This window comes from Bos indicus x Bos taurus, chromosome 14 (assembly GCF_003369695.1).
Source record: "Bos indicus x Bos taurus breed Angus x Brahman F1 hybrid chromosome 14, Bos_hybrid_MaternalHap_v2.0, whole genome shotgun sequence".
NCBI classification, from domain to species: domain Eukaryota; kingdom Metazoa; phylum Chordata; class Mammalia; order Artiodactyla; family Bovidae; genus Bos; species Bos indicus x Bos taurus.
Window position 1 is genome coordinate 25,220,982 of NC_040089.1, and position 23,028 is coordinate 25,244,009.

The 23,028-nt window shown below is 43.2% G+C and overlaps 1 long non-coding RNA gene across 1 annotated transcript in view; it reads left to right on the forward strand.

The window, feature by feature from the left end:
- The window catches only part of LOC113903947, a 28,871-nt gene extending 12,308 nt beyond the window's left edge, over positions 1 to 16,563 (forward strand). Inside the window, exon 2 of the long non-coding RNA XR_003514356.1 lies at positions 16,309 to 16,563. This is a non-coding gene — a long non-coding RNA (uncharacterized LOC113903947). The remainder of the gene's footprint in view (positions 1 to 16,308) is intronic.
- Positions 16,564 to 23,028: the final 6,465 nt, after the last annotated feature.

Below are 23,028 nucleotides of genomic sequence, written 5' to 3' on the forward strand. Positions count from 1 at the left end.
GGAGGAGGATGAAGATCAGCATTCCCCTAGCCATTGCTTCATGAGAGTGGATTATTAATATACGTGGGATGTGGTGCTATAGTAGATGCTAAGAATACAGAGAAAATCCAAAAACTAACTTACCTTCACATAACTTTCAACATGGTGTGGGAGAGAGATGAAAATGGTTTAATGCACTGAAGTAAATGGCACAATAAAATTATGTGAGAGGAAGAGGGCAGGGAGAGCAGGAGTCATGATGGTTTCTTGGCAAAGGTAATTCAGCTACATTTTGATGAGGAACTTCCACGTGGAGAAGGGAGGTACAGGTGTTACCAATGAAGGATGCAAATAAAGGAGTGTGTGTTGGGGGGGGTGAGGTCGTGGTGCTTAGGGAGGGGGCAGTTAAAAGCTATATTGTATATTTCTAGTACTTAAAATCATTCCTTCCTCATAGTATGTCTCCTGTAAATTTTGAATGGAATTCAGAAAGAGGAAGGGTTAAACCCCAATTAGGAAGAGCACTCAACCCTACCAGAAATACTTGCCAAAAATTTCATGTAGTTTAAGAGTCACTCTAAGGAAATAAGATCATATAAATGGAATTTGGAGATTTAAAGTAGTGAACATATGGCCATTATTTTAGCCCAGTGTTAAAAACACACTGAATAATTTGTTGTTGTTGTTTAATAAGTGAAAAGTCGATAGATTCAATCATCCGACAGCCCATGACAGGCCACTTGCGAACAACTCTGTCTCTGAACCGATGCTCACGAGTTTTGGCCTTCATTTAATGTAGAAATGACTCAGTTCTCCAGACTCAGTTGTAATTGTTCCTGGAATAATTTCTAGGATTGAAACAAACTCTTATGTGGAGCAGATGTTCTAATGAAAGATTTTTGTATCCCTACAAAACTACCTCTCTTCTTCCGTAGCAGGGGTTATGTTTCAGGGAGAGTGTGAATGCAGAACGGTTTTGAAAATCAAGCCAAAAAACCTGGAAAGTACCCATATTGGTTGAGTTATATTTACATAATAGAAACCCCAGGCACATAAAACCTCAGCTGCTGTAGTGAAACTAACAGACTCAAAAATTTTTTTGTTTTGGGTTCTCTTGTATGTATGTATGTATGTATGTATGTATATATATATATATATATTAAAAGACGCTTACTCCTTGGAAGAAAAGTTATGACCAACCTAGACAGCACATTGAAAAGCAGAGACATTACTTTGCCAACAAAGGTCCGTCTAGTCAAGACTACGGTTTTTCCAGTGGTCATGTATGGATGTGAGAGTTGGACTGTGAAGAAGGCTGAGCGCCGAAGAATTGATGCTTTTGAACTGTGGTGTTGGAGAAGACTCTTGAGAGTCCCTTGGGCTGCTAGGAGATCCAACCAGTCCATTCTGAAGGAGATCAGCCCTGGGATATCTTTGGAAGGAATGATGCTAAAGCTGAGACTCCAGTACTTTGGCTACTTCATGCGAAGAGTTGACTCATTGGAAAAGACTCTGATGCTGGGAGGGATTGGGGGCAGGAGGAGAAGGGGAAGACAGAGGATGAGATGGCTGGATGGCATCACTGACTCGATGGACATGAGTCTGAGTGAACTCCGGGAGTTGGTGATGGACAGGGAGGCCTGGCGTGCTGCAATTCATGGAGTCGCAAAGAGTCGGACACGACTGAGAGACTGAATTCAACTGATATCTATATCTATATCTATATCTATATCTATATCTATATCTATATCTATATCTATATCTATATACTTTTTTTTGGTTTTCATTAATCTCACTGGATATTATCCTGGAAAAATATGGCTCCTTAATTTTTTTTCAGAAGAAAAAAATGAATTTAGTGAATATTTTTATGTTGGGTTAACCAGAGAGATTTGAAATATGGTATACAATCTGTTCGGAGAAGGCAATGACACCCCACTCCAGTACTCTTGCTTGGAAAACCCCATGGATGGAGGAGCCTGGCAGGCTACAGTCCATGGGGTTGCGAAGAGTCGGACACAACTGAATGACTTCACTTTCACTTTTCACTTTCATCATTGGAGAAGGAAATGGCAACCCACTCCACTGTTCTTGCCTGGAGAATCCCAGGGACTGGGGAGCCTGGTGGGCTGCCGTCTACGGGGTCGCACAGAGTCGGACACAACTGAAGCGACTTAGCAGCAGCAGCATACAATCTGTTGGTGGTGGACCAGGCATGAGAGGGCAGGACAGAGGTCATCTGGACTCAAATAGCAAAAGACAGAGTAAGAAGCAGGCGTTCCGAATTGTTCTCTCTGCTCTGTCACTAGTGAGTTGCTGTGTGTCTCTTGGGCTGATGCTGGGAAAGGTTCAGAAGGAGAAGAGGGGCAACAGAGGATGAGATGGTTAGATAACATCATTGACTCAATGGACATGAGTTTGAGCAAACTCCTTGAGAGATAGTGAAGGACAAGGAAGCCTGGTGTGCTGCAGTCCACGGGGTCGCAAAGAGTTAGACTGAACAACAACAAAAGGCTATGGATCTGGGGATGGGCTGCACCAGGCCGCCAGTGAGAGGCCTCCATGTTGCTCTTAGAGGTTAGCTTGTACCAAACTAACTAATCAAATGAAATCATCAATCACACGAAAGGTTAATAGGACAGGAGCAGACAACGTTAATTCTCAACCCATTCTTGGAGGGGAGGCACCCTGAACAGCTTGTAGGGGTCGGCGGGGAGGCCAGGGCGGTCCACCTTTGAAGCCTGTGGTTTTGCACTCGCCATTGGGTTGGAGGTACAGGCCTGTGGGTGAAAGGGAAGGGTTTACATCTGTGGCCACAAGACCCGTAGGGTTGGGGTTGGTGCTAACACTGCTTCTGTGAAGCTTTTGTTCACAGTCCTTTAGGTATTCAAACAGACCAGGATCCCACATGGCAAATCCTATGGAATAATTTCCGACCCCTGAATTTCACTCACCTAGTTTTGATTTCACTACAAATGGATGGTGGTTCATCATTTAAAAGGAAGGATTTACATGCACAGTGCAGTTTCAAAAGTGGACTCAGGAGTTGTTATTCTGTAGCATCTTCCTGCCCGTCAGCTCACAGGGCTTTGGAGAGGATGAGAAACTAGACCTTGAAGGTACTTTCTGCCTTGTGCAGAGGGCGAGCTTTCTGATCAGCTTTAGAGCATTTCTGTCATCATACTGTAAAACTTTGGGCCAACCAGAAGCCTGAGGGGAAACCCTCTGGCAAGATTCTTTATACAGATGTGTGTAGAAAGACAGAAGGTCAAATACGAGGTGCATTCTCCGCAGCAGTGCCCAGCCAAGAAAATGAGTGAGTGGGGAACTCTGGTGAAGAGAAGCGCCTGGAATTGGGTTCTGGGACCCAGGACTAGTACTCCAATATCTGTGTTCCAAAACTGCCATAGAGACACGTTTCCTCCTTAGAGTTACCTGTGGTTCGGGTGTTAGTTGCTCGGTCACGTCCAACTCTTTGTGACCCCATGAGCTGTAGCCTTCCAGGCTCCTCCATCCATGGGATTCTCTAGGCAAGAATGCTGGAGTGGGTTGCCATGCCCTCCTCCAGGAGATCTTCCCAGACCAGGGATCGAACCTGGGTCTCCCACATGGCAGGGAGATTCTTCACCATTTGAGCCACCAGGGGAGCCCAGGTAGGTTTCCCTAAAGAAGCAGGTGGCTGATAATAACTGGATAGATTTTATTTTCAGACATGATTAACGTGATGTCAGATAATTGGAGGGGTTTCCCTGGTGGCTCAGAGAGTAAAGAACGCCTGCAATGCAGGAGCCCTGGGTTAGGTGCCTGGGTTGGGAAGATCCCCTGGAGAAAGGAAAGACAAAATAGGCAATTAAAAAAATATGGCCTTATATGTTTAAGTTTTGTTTTTTTTTTTAATGACTTTATTAAAGTAACTGTCAAATGGGGACTTCCCTGGCTGTTCAGTGGTTATGACTCTGCCCTTCCACTTCAGGGGGCACGGGTCTGCTCGGGGAACTAAGATCCTGTGTGCCTCACAGAATGCTCAAAAAGAAGAAAAAAAGCGTCAAATGACTCAGTGATTGTTAGTAAGAAAAAGCCTTTCAGGTACAAGCCCTTATTCTGGGTGCGAGTGGTGCCTTGGTTTTCTTTTGAATCTAGCATGGCTGAAGGTTGGCTTATTCCTGAGAAGGCTCCATCTTTAACACAGTTTCTTTTTATTTATTAGTACATCTTTCATCCAAGAAACCAAGAAGATGAACGATGCATTGTTTTAGGTTGGGTTTCCTAGGAAACCACCCCTGGAACAGAGCCTCGTGTGCAAGAATATGGCAGGGGAGAGCTCCATGGATCCGTGCAGGATGAATGAAGGAGGACCGCAACATATCCACCAAACAGGCTGCAGCTGGTGCTGACCCTGGGGAGCTCCAGGGTGGGGACAGTCCTGAAGGGTCGTTCTAGCTTGAGGCAACCACAGGCTCCAGCCACTGGATATGCGTTGCCCCTGGGCAGGGGTCATGAACTCAGGTGAGGCAGAGCAATTCCCAGAGAGGGACTTGACTGAGAGCCCAGAAGCTAACCCTCTCCGCAGCTAGAGAGTGAGGTTGGAGTCATGCAGGGGAGGCCAGGCGGTGCATCATGGAAACCAACATTTGGCTTTCAGTTTTCTGCAAAGCCTGGTGCAGCTCTTCCCCAATGGACTCTTCATTTCCCACCAATATTTTGCTTAGTCTTTCTATGCAGTGTGTGTGTGTGTGTGTGTGTGTGTGTGTGTGTGTGACACATCCAGCTTTCATATATCCATATCTACTGCCATATCACATGATCTGTGGTTGTATCTACCCAAGTGTGCTATGCTGGGGTGCTCACATGTTGTGGGCCTTTCTGGGTGTTCAGAGGCATGCAAAGCCTCCAGCAGGGAGGTGCTTTTGAAATGAGTTTTAAAAGTGTATCTGATTTAAAGTCTTCTGCCAGGCTTGGGTGTGGCCTTAAGGACCACAGTATCCCAAGTGTTCGCAGCCACAGGACGATAAGCGAGCATTTTCACTCTAAGAGCAGTTTGTGGTGGATCTGTGGAGCCTGGACAGGGATGTGGGCTCTCAGACCAGAGAAACACATATCTTATCTCTTGGCTCTGAGGTGTCGGCTGCGAGGAGCTGGCGAGTTCTAGAGGCTGTTCTGTGGGGGACAGCACACAGCCTTGGTCTAGCCCCTGAATGACCCATTTCCAAATATTTGTCACAGACGAGGCCCTCAGATCTGCCCAGAGCTTGCTGTCAACCCCCCAGATGCCAGAATTCTTTCTGATTTACTGAGGAAGAGGATGAGGCTCTGTGAGGTTAAACCCACATGTCCAGGGTCTGCATGGCTCTCGGCCTGCCAGTCTGTTTCGTGTGGCCCCATTTGTTCTGGTGTAATTGTGAACATCATTCCTTTTCATCTACACGAATTTCTTAATTCAGATGATTGTGTGATCTGGTTCTTGAGTTGAGGCCTCTTGACACCAAATCTCACAGGCTTCCTCTAAGGCCTTGCAAATGGCCTTAGGGAGGTGGAGCTTGTCCATGGTACGTGGCCTAAACAATCTGGAATGGTACCGTCCACATGCCTAATGTCCTTGGCTCTGCCCACGTCTCCTGTCTTTCTCCGAAAGACAGACCAGGAGCAACTGGCATTGAACATATTTTCCACTAAGGTTTTTTTTTTTTCTCAAACATACAGGAGTACAAAAGTCAGAACCCAAAGACACACTGGTATAAAGCAGAGAGATGCCAGTTTTTACTAGGTTGTCATTAATCTAGTATTAATGGTCTAGTAAACCTAGTGAAGGCCCTTTTGCATTCTTTTCTAGACTAAGTTCATTTGGACCTGTGCTGATTTTTTTAAATTAATTTTTTTTATTGAAGGATAATTGCTTTACAGAATTTTGTTGTTTTTTTTGTCAAACCTCAACATGAATCAGCCATAGGTATACATATATCCCCTCCCTTTTGAACCTCCCTACCATCTCCCTCCCCATCCCATTCCTCTAGGTTGATACAGAGCCCCTGTTTTAGTTTCCTGAGCCATACACCAAATTCCCATTGGCTATCTAATTTACACATGGCAATGTAAGTTTCCATGTTACTCTTTCCATACATCTCACCCTCTTGTCCCCTCTCTCCATGTCCATAAGTCTATTCTCTATGTCTGTTTCTCCACTGCTGCGCTATAAATAAACTCTTCAGTGCCATTTTTCTAATTTCTGTATATGTGCATTAGAATTATATTTATCTTTCTCTTTCTGACTCACTTCACTCTGCATAACAGATTCTAGATTCATCCACCTCATCAGAATTGACTCAAATGCATTCCTTTTTATGGCTGAGTAATATTCCATTGTGTATATGTACCACAACTTCTTTATCCATTCATCTGTTGATGGACATCTAGGTTGCTTCCATGTTTTAGCTATTGTAAATAGTGATGCAATGAATGATGGGATACATGTGACTTTTTCAATTTTGGTTTCCTGTGGTATATGCTTAGGAGTGGGATTGCTGGGTTATATGGTAATTTAAGGAATCTGCATACCATCTTCCATAGTGGCTGTATCAATTTACATTCCCACCAACAGTGCAAGAGCATTCCCTTTTCTCCACACCCTCTCCAGCATGTATTGTTTGTAGACTTTTTGGTGATGGCCATTCTGACTGGTGTGAGGTGATATCTCATTGTGGTTTTGATTTGCATTTCTCTAATAATGAGTGATGTTGAGCATCTTTTCATGTGTTTGTTAGCTGTCTGTATGTCTTCTTTGGAGAAATGCCTGTTTAGGTCTTTTCCCCATTTTTTGATTGGGTTGTTTGCTTTTCTGGTATTGAGTTGTATGAGATGCTTGTATATTTTGGAAATTAATCCTTTGTCAATTTTTTTCATTTGCTATTATTTTCTCCCATTCTGAGGGTTTCTTTTCACTTGCTTATAGTTTCCTTTGCTGTGCAAAAGCTTTTAAGTTTAATCAGGTCCCACTTGTTTACTTTTGTTTTTATTTCCCTTACTCTAGGAGGTGGGTCATAGAGGATCTTGTTTTGATTTATGTCACTGAGTGTTCTGCCTATGTTATCCTCTAAGAGTTTTATAGTTTCTGGCCTTACGTTTAAATCTTTAATCCATTTTGAGTTTATCTCTGTGTATGGTGTTAGGAGGTGTTCTAATTTCATTCTTTTACATGTAGCTGTCAAGTTTTCCCAGCACCATTTGTTGAAGAGGCTGTCTTTGCCCCATTGTATATTCTTGCCTCCTTTGTCAAAAATAAGGTAACCAGAGGTGCAAGGGTTTATTTCTGGACTTTCTATCTTGTTCCATTGGTCTATATTTCTGTTTTTTTTTTTTTTTTTTGTGCCAATAACATACTGTCTTGATGACTGTAGCTTTGTAGCATAATCTGAAGTCAGGAAGGTTGATTTCTCCAGCTCCAGTATTCTTTCTTAAGACTGCTTTGGCTATTTGGGGCCTTTTGTGTTTCCATATGAAATGTGAAATTTTTTGTCCTAGTTATGTTAAAAATGCCATTGGTAATTTAATAGGGGTGGCACTGAATCTGTAGATGGCATTTGGTAGTATAGTCATTTTCACAATATTGATTCTTCCTACCCAGGAACATGGAATATCTCTCCATCTGTTTATGTCATCTTTGATTTCTTTCATCACTGTCTTATGATTTTCTGTGTACAGTTCTTTTGTCTCCTTCAGTTCAGTTCAGTCACTCAGTCATGTCCAACTCTTTGCAACCCCATGAATTGCAGCATGCCAGGCCTCCCTGTCCATTACCAACTCCCAGAATTCACCTAGACTTTTGTCCATCGAGTCGGTGATGCCACCCAGCCATCTCATCTTCTGCTGTCCCCTTCTCCTCCTGCCCCCAACCCCTCCCAGCATCAGAGTCTTTTCCAATGAGTCAACTCTTCGCATGAGGTGGCCAAAGTATTGGAGTTTCAGCTTTAGTGTCCGTCCTTCCAAAGAACACCCAGACTGATCTCCTTTAGAATGGATTGGTTGGATATCCTTGCAGTCCAAGGGACTCTCAAGAGTCTTCTCCAACACCACAGTTCAAAAGCATCAATTCTTCGGCGCTCAGCTTTCTTCATAGTCCAACTCTCACATCCATACATGACCACTGGAAAAACCATAACCTTGACTAGATGGACCTTTGTTGGCAAAGTAATGTCTCTGCTTTTGAATATGCTGTCTAGGTTGGTCATAACTTTCCTTCCAAGGAGTAAGCGTTTTTTAATTTCATGGCTACAGTCACCATCTGCAGTGATTTTGGAGACCCCCCAAAAAAAGGCTGACACTGTTTCCACTGTTTCCCCATCTATTTTCCATGAAGTGATGGGACCAGATGTCATGATCTTAGTTAGGTAAGTCTATTCCTAGATATTTAATTCTTTTTGTTGCAATGGTGTTTTGCGAATTAAAGATATTTAATTCTTTTTGTTCCTGGAATGTGAAGTCAAGTGGGCCTTAGGAAGCATCACTATGAACAAAGCTAGTGGAGGTGATGGAATTCCAGTTGAACTATTTCAAATTCTAAAAGATGATGCTGTGAAAGTGCTGCGCTCAATACGCCAGCAAATTTGGAAAATGCAGCAGTGGCCACAGGACTGGAAAAGATCAGTTTTCACTCCTGTCCCAAAGAAAGGGAATGCCAAAGAATGCTAAAGTGAAGAGTGAAGTCACTCAGTCGTGTCCGACTCTTAGTGATCCCATGGACTGCAGCCTACCAGGCTCCTCCGTCCATGGGATTTTCCAGGCAAGAGTACTGGAGTGGGTTGCCATTGCTTTACTGCCTCACAATTGCACTCATCTCACATGCTAGTAAAGTAATGCTCAAAATTCTTCAAGCAAGGCTTCAACAGTACATGAACCGTGAACTTCCAGATGTTCAAGCTGGCCTTAGAAAAGGCAGAGGAACCAGAGATCAAATTGCCAACATCCGCTGGATCATTGAAAGAAGCAAGAGAGTTCCAGAAAAACATCTATTCTACTTTATTGACTATGCCAAAGCCTTTGACTGTGTGGATCACAATAAACTGTGGAAAATTCTGAAAGAGATGGGAATACCAGACTACCTGACCTGCCTCTTGAGAAATGTGTATGCAGGTCAGGAAGTAATAGTTAGAACTGGACATGGAACAACAGACTGTTTCTGAATAAGAAGAGGAGTACGTCAAGGCTGAATATTGTCACCCTGCTTATTTAACTTATATGCAGAGTACATCATGAGAAACGCTGGGCTGGATGAAGCACAAGCCAGAATCAAGATTGCCGGGAGAAATATCACTAACCTCAGATATGCAGATGACACCACTCTTATGGCAGAAAGTGAAGAAGAACTAAAGAGCCTCTTGATGAAAGTGAAAGAGGAGAGTGAAAAAGTTGGCTTAAAGCTCAACATTCAGAAAACGAAGATCACGGCATCTGATCCCATCACTTCATGGCAAATAGATGGCGAAACAGTCAAACAGTGTCAGACTTTATTTTGGGGGGCTCCAAAATCACTGCAGATGGTGACTGTAGCCATGAAATTAAAAGACGCTTACTTCTTGGAAGGAAAGTTATGACCAACCTAGATAGCATAAAAAGCAGAGACATTAGTTTGCCAACAAAGGTCCATCTAGTCAAGGCTATGGTTTTTCCAGTAGTCATGTATGGATGTGAGAGTTGGACTATAAAGAAAGCTGAGCACTGAAGAACTGATGCTTTTGAACTGTGGTGTTGGAGAAGACTCTTGAGAGTCCCTTGGACTGCAAGGAGATCCAACCAGTCCATCCTAAAGGAAATCAGTCCTGAATATTCATTGGAAGGACTGATGCTGAAGCTGAAACTTCAATACTTTGGCCACCTGATAAGAAGAGCTAACTAATTGGAAAAGACCTTGATGCTGGGAAAGATTGAAGGTGGGAGGAGAAGGGGGCAACAGAGGATGAGATGGTTGGATAGTGCCACAGATTCAATGGATATGAGTTTGAGTAAACTCTGGGAGTTGGTGATGGACAGGGAAGCATGGTGTGCTGCAGTCCATGGGGTGCAAAGAGTCAGACACGACTGAGTGACTGAACTGAACTGAACTGAATCTTTACTATCATTTCTTTTTGATTTATTTCTGCTTGGATCGTTAGGATTTCTTTCCTTCTACTAATTTTGGGTTGTTTTGTGCTTCTTTTTCTAGTTGTTCTAGGTGTAGAGTTAGGTTGTCTATTCGATGTTTTTCTTGTTTCTTGAGGTAGGATTGTATTGCTGTAAACTTTGAACTGCTTTTGCTGCATTCCATAGGTTTTTAGTTGTCATTTTCATTTTAGTTGTCATTTTCATTGTCATTTTTTTCTAGAAATTTTTGGATTTCCCTTTTGATTTCTTCAGTAACCTGTTGGTTATTTAGAAATGTGTTAATTAATCTCCATTTATTTGTGTTTCTTACAGTTGTTTTTTTTGTAATTGGTATCTAGTCTCATAGTGTTGTGGTCAGAGAAGATGTTTAATACAATTTCAATTTTCTTAAGTTTACTGAGGTTTGATTTGTGACCCAAGATGTGGTCTATCTTGGAGAATATTCCATGGGCACTTGAGAAGAAGGTATATTCTTCTGCATTTGATGTGATGTCTTGAAGATATCAGTCAGATCCATCTCAGCTAATGTATCATTTAAGACTTGTGCTTCCTTATTTTGTTTTGATCATCTGTCCATTGATGTGAGTAGAGTGTTAAAGTCTCCTACTATTATTGGGTTAATGTTAATTTTTCCGTTTATGTCTGTTAGTGTTTGTCTTATGTATTGAGGTTCTCCTATATTGGGTGCATAGATATTTACAATTGTTATGTCTTCCTCTTGTATTGATCCCTTGATCATTATGTAGTGTCCTTCCTTATCCCTTGTAATCTTTATTTTAAGGCCTATTTTCTCTGATACGAGGATTGCTACTCCAGCTTTCTTTTGCTTCCCATTTGCATGGAAAACAAATATGTGGAGAGGAAAGGAAAGAAAGAAAAGAAAGAGAATAGATATGCAAAGTTAAATAGACATAGATGAAGAAGATTTATATATATTAAAGATAACTGCAAGGGAAAAAGAGCAGTAGGAAAGGCAAACAAAGGAATAAATGTAGAATAAAATATAATAGGTTTAAAAATTAAAAGTTAAAATTATACAAGAGAAAAGAAAAAAAATGAAATAAAAAAGAAAAAAAGAAAAACTCCCCAGAACTGCAAAAGTCCAACATAGATGCAGAGGTTTATAACAACAGTAAAAAATGTGGCTGAATATACACATATACATATACACCCATAAGCAAAATCAAACAGTCCAGCAAAAATAAAGTACAATAGATTGACCTGGCTAACAAAGGAAACCAAAAAGCATATCTACTGGAATAAAACTAACTAAAGCACAAACTGGAAACAAAACTAAAGCAAGGTGCCAAGTGGGGAATAAAGCAATGAAAATAAAACTAACAAATACGTGGAGAGGAAAGGAAAGAAAGAATAGATATGCAAAGTTAAATAGAGGTAGATGAAGAAGATTTATATACATTAAAGATTAACTGCAAGAGGAAAAGAGCAGTAGGAAAGGCAAACAAATGTAGAAAAAATATAATAGGTTAAAAAAAGTAAAAGTTAAAATTATAAAAAAGAGAGAGAGAAAAAAAACAAAAACAGAAGAGTAAAGAAAAAAGGAAAAAAAAAAAAAAAAAAAAAAAGGAAAACTCCCCAGAATTGCAAAAGCCCAACGTAGAGGCAGAGGTTTATAATAACTATAAAAAGTGTGACTGAGGAAAGAAACCCAAAAAACACTTAAAAGCTTAACTAGATTTCACAGTGCCAATATAATTGACAACTACAACCGGGGTGGGGGGAGGAGAAGGGGAAAAAATCCAGAAGAATCTACAGAACAAATCAAAACATAATAATGAATGTTTTTCTCGTGTCACTGCTGTCAGTGTCCTTTCCCTTGCTGGGAGTCACAGTCCTCTTCCCCTCCCTGCGATGCCCTCCAGCACTGTGCTGATCTCTGGACCTGCTGTGGGGGCAGCTCAGATTCTAATCTGGTCCTACTCCTGTGTGTTCTTGCCTCCAATGTCCACCATCAGAACTAGTGCCTTTTCTTTTGTGGGAGCTCTCAACGACCTTTTATATATTTCATAGACACAGAGTCTGCCTAGTTGATCATGTGGATTTAATCTGCAGCCTGTACAGCTGATGGGAAGGTTTTGGGTCTTCTTCCTTAGTCACACTGCCCCTGGGTTTCAACTGTAGTCTTATTTCTACCTCTGCATGTGGGTTGTCCACTGGGGTTTGCTCTTGAGGTTGCCCTGGAGGACTGGGTTTGCCCCTGTGAGGTCCAGGTGTGGAGGTGGTGCAGGTGCTTGGGTCGCAGGGGTTCTGGCAGCGCTAGGTACTCAGGGGAGTTGGTGGCTAGGGCAGCAGGAAATATAGTGCTCTAGAAGGGTAGGGCAACCAGTATTGGTCAATATGCTCCAGTATTCTTGCCTGGAGAAACCCCTTCCCTGACAGAGTAGCCTGGCAAGCCACAGTCTAAAGAGTTGCAGAGAGTCAGACACTACCGAAGTGACCCTGCATGTGTGCCTAGGCACAAGACTTTTTTTTGCCTGTGGCAGCTCTGCCCCAGTGAGAGTTGAGCGTGAAGGTGGCCCAGCTGCTTGGCTTGTGAGGACCCTGGTAGTGCCAAGTGCGCACGGACACAGACTGCCTCTTTGCAGGAGTTATGGCCCTATCAGAGTCTCTTTTGAGCCTCTTGTAGCTGCTGATCAGAAGGCCTCTTTGGCCAGTCTTTCTCTGTAGCTTCGCCCATTCAGGCACTGAGAGGGCTCCCTTGTCTGGGGTCCTTCTCTGTTGTTTGGTGCATCAGACACATAGAGGGGCCCTCCTGGCTGGGGTCCTACTCTGTAGATCCACACGTCAGGCAGTTACAGGGGCACCCTGGGTGGGGTCCTACTCTGTAGTTCAGTGCGTCAGGCATTTGATGGGCCGGGTTCTCTATTGTTCATCTGCCAAGGCTGGCCTGCGGGCGAGGGAGGCTATGGTGATGGCTCCACTCCCTTCGCGTGACTCAGCGATAGCCTTGCTTCGACTGCTGCCTGGCTTTCCTCCACAGGCATTCCCCACCACGACCTCCTCCCTCACATACCCTTGATCTGTCTCTCTGCAGTCAACAGCAGCCCTCGCCCTGGGATTGCGCCACAATCCCTAAACTCCAGCTCCCAGCCACTGCACATTCCAGGAAATCTACATCCCTGTCCGGGGTATGTATGGCTGTGGCCAGGACCGTTTGATTCTCATTCCATTTAGGCTGCCACAGATCAGCTGTTTCACTCTCAAGCCTTAAATGTTTCTCTTCTGACTCAGACAATCCCCCGATGTGGGGATGGGACCCCTGCTTCAGTTCCCCCACCCGCTGAGGGCAGGTCCAGTCCTACTAACACTCCTGTTTTTCCCCCTAGTACCTCATCCTACCAAGGTTTGCGTGGGTCTATATATTCTTTTCCGCAGTCCCTGTCCACTCTCAGCTGGTGTTCTGCATGTGCTTCTGTGTCTGAAGGTGTATTCCTGATGTATCCATGGAGAGAGATGTACTCCACATCCACTTACTCCTCCGCCATCTTGTTCTCTCTGTGCTGATTTTTATAAAGGAGCTATAATGGGCTTCCCTAGTGGCGCAGACAGTAAAGAATCTGCCTGCAGTGTCAGAGACCTGGGTTCAATCCCTGGGTTGGAAAGATCCCCCAGAGAAGGGAATGGCAACCCTCCCTTCCAGTATTCTTGCCTGGGAAATCCAATGGACAGAGAAACCTGGTGGGCTACAGTCCATGGGGTCGCAAAGAGTCAGACACGACTGAGCAACTTTCATACAGTCTGAGGAGAGGATTAGCAGTTTAGCCTTTGAAAGTCATCTTCAACCATCTGCCCAGTGAGATGCTTGGTGTTTTCCCAGGAAACAGGACTGTGAACACGGCTACCAGTGGGGAGAACCCGGCCTGCTTTGCCAGTGTGGTGTTGCTGGTGCTCTCCTGGTGGCAGCTGTGGGCATGAGGCTGGCATTTGGAGAGTATCTCAACAGTGAGAAATGCACCAGCATCAGCCTCTCCACAGCAGGAGAGAGAACAGCACTACAAGCCACAGATAAACGTCTCACGAATTCCCCTCCCTCAAAGAGTCTCGAGTCAGCCAGCCTTTTTTGATTGTAAGCCCCTTGATGGGGTATGACTTCAAAAAACTACTTTATGTTAGTTTAATAGGACATATTTCAGAGGAACTAGTTGATTGTGGCAGAAATCTATTCATTGTAGGAACTAGGACAACTTCTCTTGAAAGTCGCTCCATCATGTCTGACTCTTTGCGTCCCCACTTAGAATAAACTCTTTGCACCCTATAGACTATGCAGTCCATGGACTTCTCCAGTCCAGAATACTGGAGTGGGTACCCTTTCCCTTCTCCAGGGGATCTTCCCAACTCAGGGATCGAACCCAAGTCTCCCACATTGCAGGCGGATTCTTTACCAGCTGAGCCACAAGGGAAGCCCTAGAATACTGGAGTGCATAGCCTGTCCCTTCTCCAGTGGATCATCCTGACCCAGGAATTGAACCGGGGTCTCCTGCATTGCAGGCAGATTCTTTACCAGTTGAGCTATCAGAGAAGCCCTACAACTCCTCTGAGGTCTTGTCTAGAAGAGATGAGGCTTATCCTAGTAATGAGCATGCATGCTGTGTGCTAAGTCACTTCAGTTCTGTCCAACCCTTTGTGACCCCATGGACTGTAGTCCCCCAGGCTCCTCTGTCCATGGGATTTCCCAGGCAAGAATACTGGAGTGGGTTGCCATGCCCTGCTCCAGGGGATCTTCCTGACTCAGAGATCGCACCCATGTCTCTTAAGTCTCCTGCATTGGCAGGTGGGTTCTTTACCACTAGTGCCACCTGGGAAGCTCAGCAGAGAGCATAGATTCTGTTTTTTATTCAAAAGGGCACCCTCCCCCCTCCACCTCCCGTTAATGGAATAAACAAAGAGGCTTTCTGGTTACAATTAGTTTAAATTAACTTGAGTGGTCTTAAAGAGACAGGAATCTGGAAAAAACCTTAAGATCATGCTTTTCAATAGTTTCTCCATCACATGGTGAAGGAGAAAAGAGAGTTTTTTTTTTTTTCATAAGTGAACTTTTAACCTACTGTGGTGACGGAGCGCAAGGCGGAGGGGAAGAATAGAGAGAGGGACACTAGGCTCTTTTATGTGTGTGTGAAAAAAACCAAGTTTCTTTTGCATTTTCACTTTGTCTTAAAATACACCAGCTAACTTGCAGAATTAGAAAGCTCCCAATTTTAACTAACAAATACACCAAAAGTAAAAGCCAAAGGTTAGAAAGGCCCTCGCAAATCCAGCTAGTAACCTTCTTGTCTCAGGTGTAGAAATTAATGGAAAATGCCACTTACCCTTCAATAAAAACAATGGATTGTCATTTTGGTTTCCAAGCATTCTTTCCTATTGAGCTTCAGAAGACAGTTTTCAATTAAATAAATGACTCACTTGAAAATCAAAAGCATTGGAAAGGCCAAAAGAAAAGAACGGAGGGGTCAACTAACTGTTGCTATTCTCCTGAATTACTTTCCTGGTGGCTTCAGGAGAAGAGTGAGGTCTCAGGTTAAGCTTGCCATGGATACGGAAAACTGTCTCTGAGTGATGTCTCACCAGAATTGGTTAGACCAGTGATCACTCAGCGGTAAAGAATCTGCCTGCAATGCAGGAGCTATAGGAGACACAGGTTCTGTCCCTGGTTTGGGAAGATCCCCTGGAGCAGGGCATGGCAACGCACTCCAGTATTCTTGCCTGAAGAATCCCATGGACAGAGGAGCCTGGTGGGCTACAGTCCATGGGGTCGCAAAGATTTGGATATGACTGAAGCAACTTAGCATGCATGCATGTGATCACATAAAATAATTCAGTCGCCACCATCCCCTCCAGCTCTTAACAAATTACTAGATGATGTGTGAAACAGACATTATTACCTTATTCATGAGCTCAACCTATTCTGTGCCATCTTGTCCTCTGGTCCCAGCTGGAGCCTTTGGGAAAGAGCAAGAGGTGAGTGTATGCAGAGGGCACCTTAGTTGGGATCAAAGACTTGCCTTTACACTTTCACTCACCTGTTTTGATATGACAGCTTCAGATGATCTTTCCCCGAGTGCCTGGCTGTGGAACAAGCCATCTTAGAGAAAAAAAAAAGAATAATATGTCCAAAACTACGATGTAAAGAATTCCAAACTGGTTGTAAGCAGCTGCCCTATCTTTTGTTTTCTCTTTTAGCATCCTTCTTTTATATTATTTTGAAGATTTGCCTTGGTCCCATTCGAGATGCTGTGAAATCCAGAGCAAGGCCTGCTGGAGTCAAAACTTTTCTTGGGATAGAAAACAACAATCTGGAAAATTTCCTGTCTTTTTTTTCTTCAGCCCAATCATGATATATCAAGGGGGAAATGTAATATTGTAATGAAATAAACAGAAGGAAGAATGCAAATCTGACTATTAAAGCCATAGTTAGACTTTGCCCGAAGATTTTGAGACTCTGTCTTTATTATGTAATGTTGATGGCGCATGCACATATTGTCTAAAATTTACTTGTTCCAAAGACCTGGTCAAATCTACTCAAAGCCCGATTTCTGCATCCCATGGAAATCCAGTCTTGGGGAGAGGATGGGAGGATGGTTCTCATACCTCACCAGTGCTCCTACTGCAGGTTCCCACCTCTGCTGACTTTGGGAGGTTTTTGATGATCTTGTCACTTCATGCAAGCTGTCACTCTTTCCCATTGCACTGACCAATGTGGAACTTGGCTCCTTTCTGTGATAGCCACAAAAACTACGCATATAAATCCTTATGTGTATAGACTTAATGTTCCTGGACTTAATTATTTGCATTTAGGATTAAAACTGAGGAAATTCAACTTGTTTAATCTTCAAAATATACAGGCAGACATAGCTAATAATATGTGCTAAGTCGCTTCAGACATGTCTGACCCTTTGTGACCCTAAGGACTGTAACCCTCCAGGTTCCTCTGTCCATGGGATTCTTCAGGAAAGAATACTGGAGTGAGTTTCCATGCACTCTTTCAAGGGATCTTTCTGATCCAGGGATTGAACCCGTGTCTACCTGTGTCTCCTGAATTGCAGGCAAATTCTTTACTGCTGAGCCACTGGGAAAGCCCAGCTAGTAACATAATGAGAACCAATATACCCACACCCAAACTTACAAATCTTAACTTCCTGTCGTTCATTTTTTGGATACATCCTTTTCAAATAAATAAATCATTATAGATACAGTTAAGGTTCCAGTCCAAGTCCCTCCCGGATCTTGGTCCTTTTCTTCCTTCATTACATTGCTGCTCTCATAAACTGTTTATTATTCTCATGGCTGCTTTTATACTTTTACTCATATATGTAGCAATAATTAGCATAGATGATGGTGCTTCATGGTTTTAACTTCACATGATTGAACTGTATATAACATTCCTTAGCTTGGCTTTTTTTCCTATCCAGTGTAGATGGACACAGCTCTGGTTCATTCCTTGGTAGCCATATGGTATTCCGTTGTAACAATCCTAAGAGCCACCAATGGATGCTTCACCTCCTCCCAGAGCCTCAAGGCTCGTATTCCTTGCTGACTCTGACATTTCTTCCTTTTAATTTGTTTCTACCACTTTTTTGTATAAAATATCCTCTGTCACTTGAAATTATCTACTTTCTATTTTTGGTCAATTCAGCTCTTTATAGCCCTTGCACCTAAACTCAGCTCGTTTCATCTTTGCATGTGTAATTCTGTTATGGCATTCTGCGAGACAAAACCAACTGAATCAACCTCTCTTAATAGGACCCAGCCCCATTAGAAGGTGATTGTGATTGTGAAAGGAATCTGATTTCTCCGTGCCTTTAGAAAAACTCAGAGAACAATGATTTTATGTCTTTTGGTCTAGGGAATCATCATGTGATTGTGAGATTTTTATCTTAAAGAATAAAATACACTGTTCATTTCTTCAACAATCACATTCGTAAATGTTTACCTGGCACTGTACTCAGTGCTGGAATGGTCACAAAGATGAACAGAATCTAAGGAACAATCAATCTAGTCAGGGAAATAAACCCTTAAACAAATACAGTACTTTAAAATACTTTCCTCCAAGAATGAAACAGAGTGCTGTGGAAATATTGAGAAAAGAAGGTTAATTTTATTGAGAAAACTTCAGAGAAGAGACAGCAGCAGGAAGAATAATTGCTATAGCAGCAAGAGCCTGGGAGTCTAGTGTGGTTGGGATTGGCAAGGAATTTGGTGGCCAGATTTCAGAATCTTGGAAGGAAAAATTGAGAAGCAGTAACAAGGAAGGTAGACTGGTGCCAGGTTTTGCGTGGTTGTATGCCCCAGGCTCAGCTGTTTGAATTTTAAGCTATAATCAATGGGGACCCACAAGAATATAAAAAATGAAAGCATTATAATATTAAATCTGGGTTGTAAAAAAAAAACCAGACCAGCAGTTGCATGTACACTGGAGATCACTTGGGTCATTGTGGTGGTGCTCCAAGGCAGAATGCGGAGGGACTGAACTGAGGGAGGTGGGGAGGATAGAAGGAAAGTAATTCAGGAAATTTGAGAACACATCAGGACTCACCACTGTTAAACAGAAAGATGGTCCTATATTTGTGAGCAATGAAAGGAAGAAAAAGTTAAAAATCAAAAGAATCCTAGCTAACGAGGCCAGGTAGGTCAAGATGCTATCCTCCAAGGAAAGGACGTTGGCAAGACAGACGAGTCTTTGTTGGAAGGTCATGAATCTGGTTTAGGTAACTTTTCATGTCAAGTGCTCATAAGAAACCAGATGGAGTCATCTGTGGTCAGTGCAATTATGGCCTGGCATTTAGAGGAAGTAGGACCGAAAGGAGAGACTTGGGGGAGGGTTTCAATATTGTTCAAAGCAGCAGAGAAACCTGGGAAGATGAATTCAGAATACAAGGCACCTGCTGTCAGGGGACCCTTCAGGATATTGGTCAAAAGAAAAGTTAGTAACAAGGCAGCAGAAGAGGCTTTGGTTAAATAAGTGGAGCCTGGTGTGTTGGACACTGAACATTTCTTTGCAATTATCTGTTCTCCCAGTCTTCCTCAGCAACAAAACTTGGGTTTTATTTAGGGAGCAATGAGCATTCAGGGACAGCCATGTCTGATTTTTCTGAACAATGGGATGTATATGGAAATATACTGGGGATTTCTGGGGAAGTGTTGGTGTCCTACTAGACACTACTTCTTCTCTTTGCTCTTCCTCCTTCTTTCCTAGACTTCCTAGAACACCAAGTGAGGCCACAAGAATGGGGATGGATGCCTCCATGTTCAGGATGCTGGGGAATATGGCATCGCTGAGCAATGGACGGCTCTGGGCTCTCTGTCCAGAGAGTTCTTGCTGTGTAAGACCAACAGCATGCATTAGATAATTTAGAGATATGAGTTGGGCGTGATTTTATCACCAGCAGCTGATTCCTCGAGCTGGGATTAACCCCGGGCATTGGCAACAGAGAATCTGAGTCTTCAAAGTTGATGGCAAGATTGGCCTGCCCTTGCTTTGCATCCTTGTCCTGTGGATGCCTCCATGGAAACCTCTTGTGAAAGCTGTAAAAATGCAGACACCTGACCTGCTTCCTGAGAAATCTGTGTGCAGGCCAAGAAGCAACAGTTAGAACTGGACATGAAACAACAGACTGGTTCCAAATCAGGAAAGGAGTACGTCAAGGCTGTATATTGTCACCCTGCTTATTTAACTTATATGCAGAGTACATCATGAGAAATGCTGGGCTGGAAGAAGCATAGGCTGGAGTCAAGATTGCTGGGAGAAATATCAATAACCTCAGATATGCAGATGACACCACCCTTATGGCAGAAAGCGAAGAACTAAAAAGCCTCTTGATCAAAGTGAAAGAGGAGAGTGAAAAAGTTGGCTTAAAGCTCAACATTCAGAAAACTAAGATAAAATATTTGATTTTTTTGAACTGTGGTTGGAGTCTTTGGAGAAGACTCTTGAGAGTCCCTTGGACTGCAAGGAGATCCAACCAGTGCATCCTAAAGGAGATCAGTGCTGAATATTCATTGGAAGGACTGATGCTGAAGCTGAAACTTCAGCTGAACTGAACTGAACTGAACTGAGGGACACCACTCTAGGCTAACTACATCAGCTTATCTGGGAACAGAGCCTGCGAATCTTTTAATATACTTTGCTGTTGTTCAGTCGCTAAGTCGTGTCTGATTCTTTGTGACCCTAAGAACTGCAGCACGCCAGGCTTCCCTGTCCTTCACCATCTCCCGGAGCTTGCTCAAACTCATGTCCATTGAGTGAGTGATGCCATCCAACCATCTCATCCTCTGTCACCCCCCTTCTCCTCCTGCCTTCAGTCTTTCCCAGCATCAGGATCTTTTCCAATGAGTCAGCTCTTCTTGTCAGGTGGCCAAAGTATTGGAGCTTCAGCTTCAGCATCAGTCCTATTGAATATTCAGGATTGATTTCCTTTAGGATTGACTGGTTTGATCTTGCTGTCCAAGGGACTCTCAAGAGTCTTCTCCAGCACCACAGTTTGAAAGTATCAGTTCTTCAGTGCTCAACCTTTTTCATGGTGCAACTCTTACATCCATACATGACTATTGAAAAAGCCACAGCTTTGACTATACAGACTGTACACTAAGGTCGAGAAATACAGCTTTAATTTATGATACCTCTGTACTACTTTCAGAGTCACGCATGTAGTCATGCATGCCCACAACCATGGGCAGCCAGGGAAAGTGACTTTGTCTCTCTTATACTGGGATGAGAGTTATACCTATATTTGGATGGATTAAAAATAATTAAAGGGCCAATTAAAAGTCTACAGGTCAAGAAAGTCAGATTTGGATGCTGTCATGCTCTAACTTCATCCTATAAAGCATCAGTCCTTGGTGACTGTAGAAACTCTGAAGGAATGGGAGAATGTGAGGCTACTGAATAATCAAAGGGGACTAAGCAAAGGACTGAATCTTCGCATCTCCCTGGCCATTGAGCCTACAGGCCCCATGATACTTCTGGGAAGACAGTCAGAACTATCCCCATAGAGCAAAGGGAAATGGGGGGACAGAAGCTGGAGTTGGAAGCCAGCCAGTTGGTTAGTTACACCAGGTATGTTTTGAGAAATGAGTCAAGTCTTTACAACACTATATAGTTCTTGTTTTGAGTCACTAGAGAAGACTATTATATATTTCTACTCACCATTTTAATCCTTAAATAACAACAGATAATTTTAAAAAATTCTTCTTTTAACCCAGGAACATAAGGTAACATCTAGCAAGTAGTTTATGTTGACTCTGCACAACAAGCAAGAGTGGGTAAAGTTTTGTGGTTGTTTATTTGTAGTTTCTCTCTTTGAATATGCATTCTGAAGAAGTGTTTTTTTCAGTATGTGTGCTGTCCAAATGGAAATATTCTCCAAAGTAATAACATCAAGATAAGACCAAGATCAAGCACCAGCGTTATTATGCTTGGCAGCATCCGCAGTATTTACAGTGAAATAGAAATGATTGAACTAACCTCACAGAAAATGGCAAATGCTCAGAGGTTGTCAGCAAAGGTACGTGAGTTTAACTTGTAAAGTGATTCTAAGACCACTTTGTGAAAACATAAATTCCCTCATGGCCTTCCCAGGTGGCACTAGTGGTAAAGAATCCTCCTGGCAATGCAGGGGACATAAGGGATGCAGGTTCAGTCCCTGGGTTGGGAAGATCCCTTGAAGGAGGGCACAGCAACCCACTCCAGTTTTCTTGCCTGGAGAATCCCATGGACAGAGGATCCTGGTGGGCTACAGTCCATGGGGTTGCAAGAGTCAGACACGACTGAGCAATCGAGCACATACACACAAACACCCTCATAGAGCACTCATCAACTTCACTCTAGTGCTGAAGTCTTGTTGGGTGGCACGAATGATGATGATTAATGGCTGAAACACCAGTAAACTCCTTTACAGCTACAAAAATGGGAAAACACAATGCTTTAGGCAAAATGCTAAAAACAGACTCCTTTTGGTGAAATGAAGCTGTTTGAATAGATGAAACTAATCGTTTTTATTGAAACCATCTGCAGTGTGGAATGGGAAGTTGTACAGAAAGGTCCTGAGAGACTTCTGTTTGCTTTACTTCAGTAAGAAGAGGGGAGAGAGCACATGGAGCTTGTCTTCATCTATCTGAGACTTCACAAAATAAGGAGCAAAGTGATGGTGGAGGCCAACCTGTGCTGGCGGCTGGCGACCTGGCTCCCTGGTGGTCCATGTGAAGAGGACGAATATTCTGAAAATGCGACACCAGACACCATTCAAGAAACTGGCAGGTTAAACAGAGTAGCAGAATCTTTGCCCTGTAAGGAAAGGAAGAATAGAGAGAAGGAGAGAGAAGGAGAGACAGGGAGAGGGAGAGAGAAACCCTATCTAACACTTCTGCTGTGTTGGTCTGCTGAAACCACATCTTGAAACCAGGTGTTAAAAATGACCCAACTCGACAGCAAGAATGGCTTTGTAGATAAGTGTATTTTGTAATACTACTCGGAAACTGCAGTTTCATTTAGATAGATCATTCTTCCTTCCTTCTTGTATGAAGATCTTGCCAGGACCAGATTTAGGTTTCAGTGGGTCTACCTTGATGAGAAAACTAAACAAAACAAAATGCACAATACTCCATGGAACTGGTTACAATTTACGGAGAGATGGATTCTAAGTGGTCTCCTCAGACTTTGGAAACTGGATAACACTAGGTCAAATCCATGACTGTTGGTGCAAACAGCTTTCATAAGGTACGATGTGTATGGTTGAGCAGCACACCAATAATGCTGAGTTTCTGGAATGACCTCACCCATGGACCGAGCACCCGGGGGTGGACGGCGTTCTCTCCTGTGCCGTTCTCCTTGGTTCTTGTGCAACCACAGCAGAGTCCTTGACAAGGCACTGGGCCCTCACCTCACCATCCGCTTCATCAGTTTTA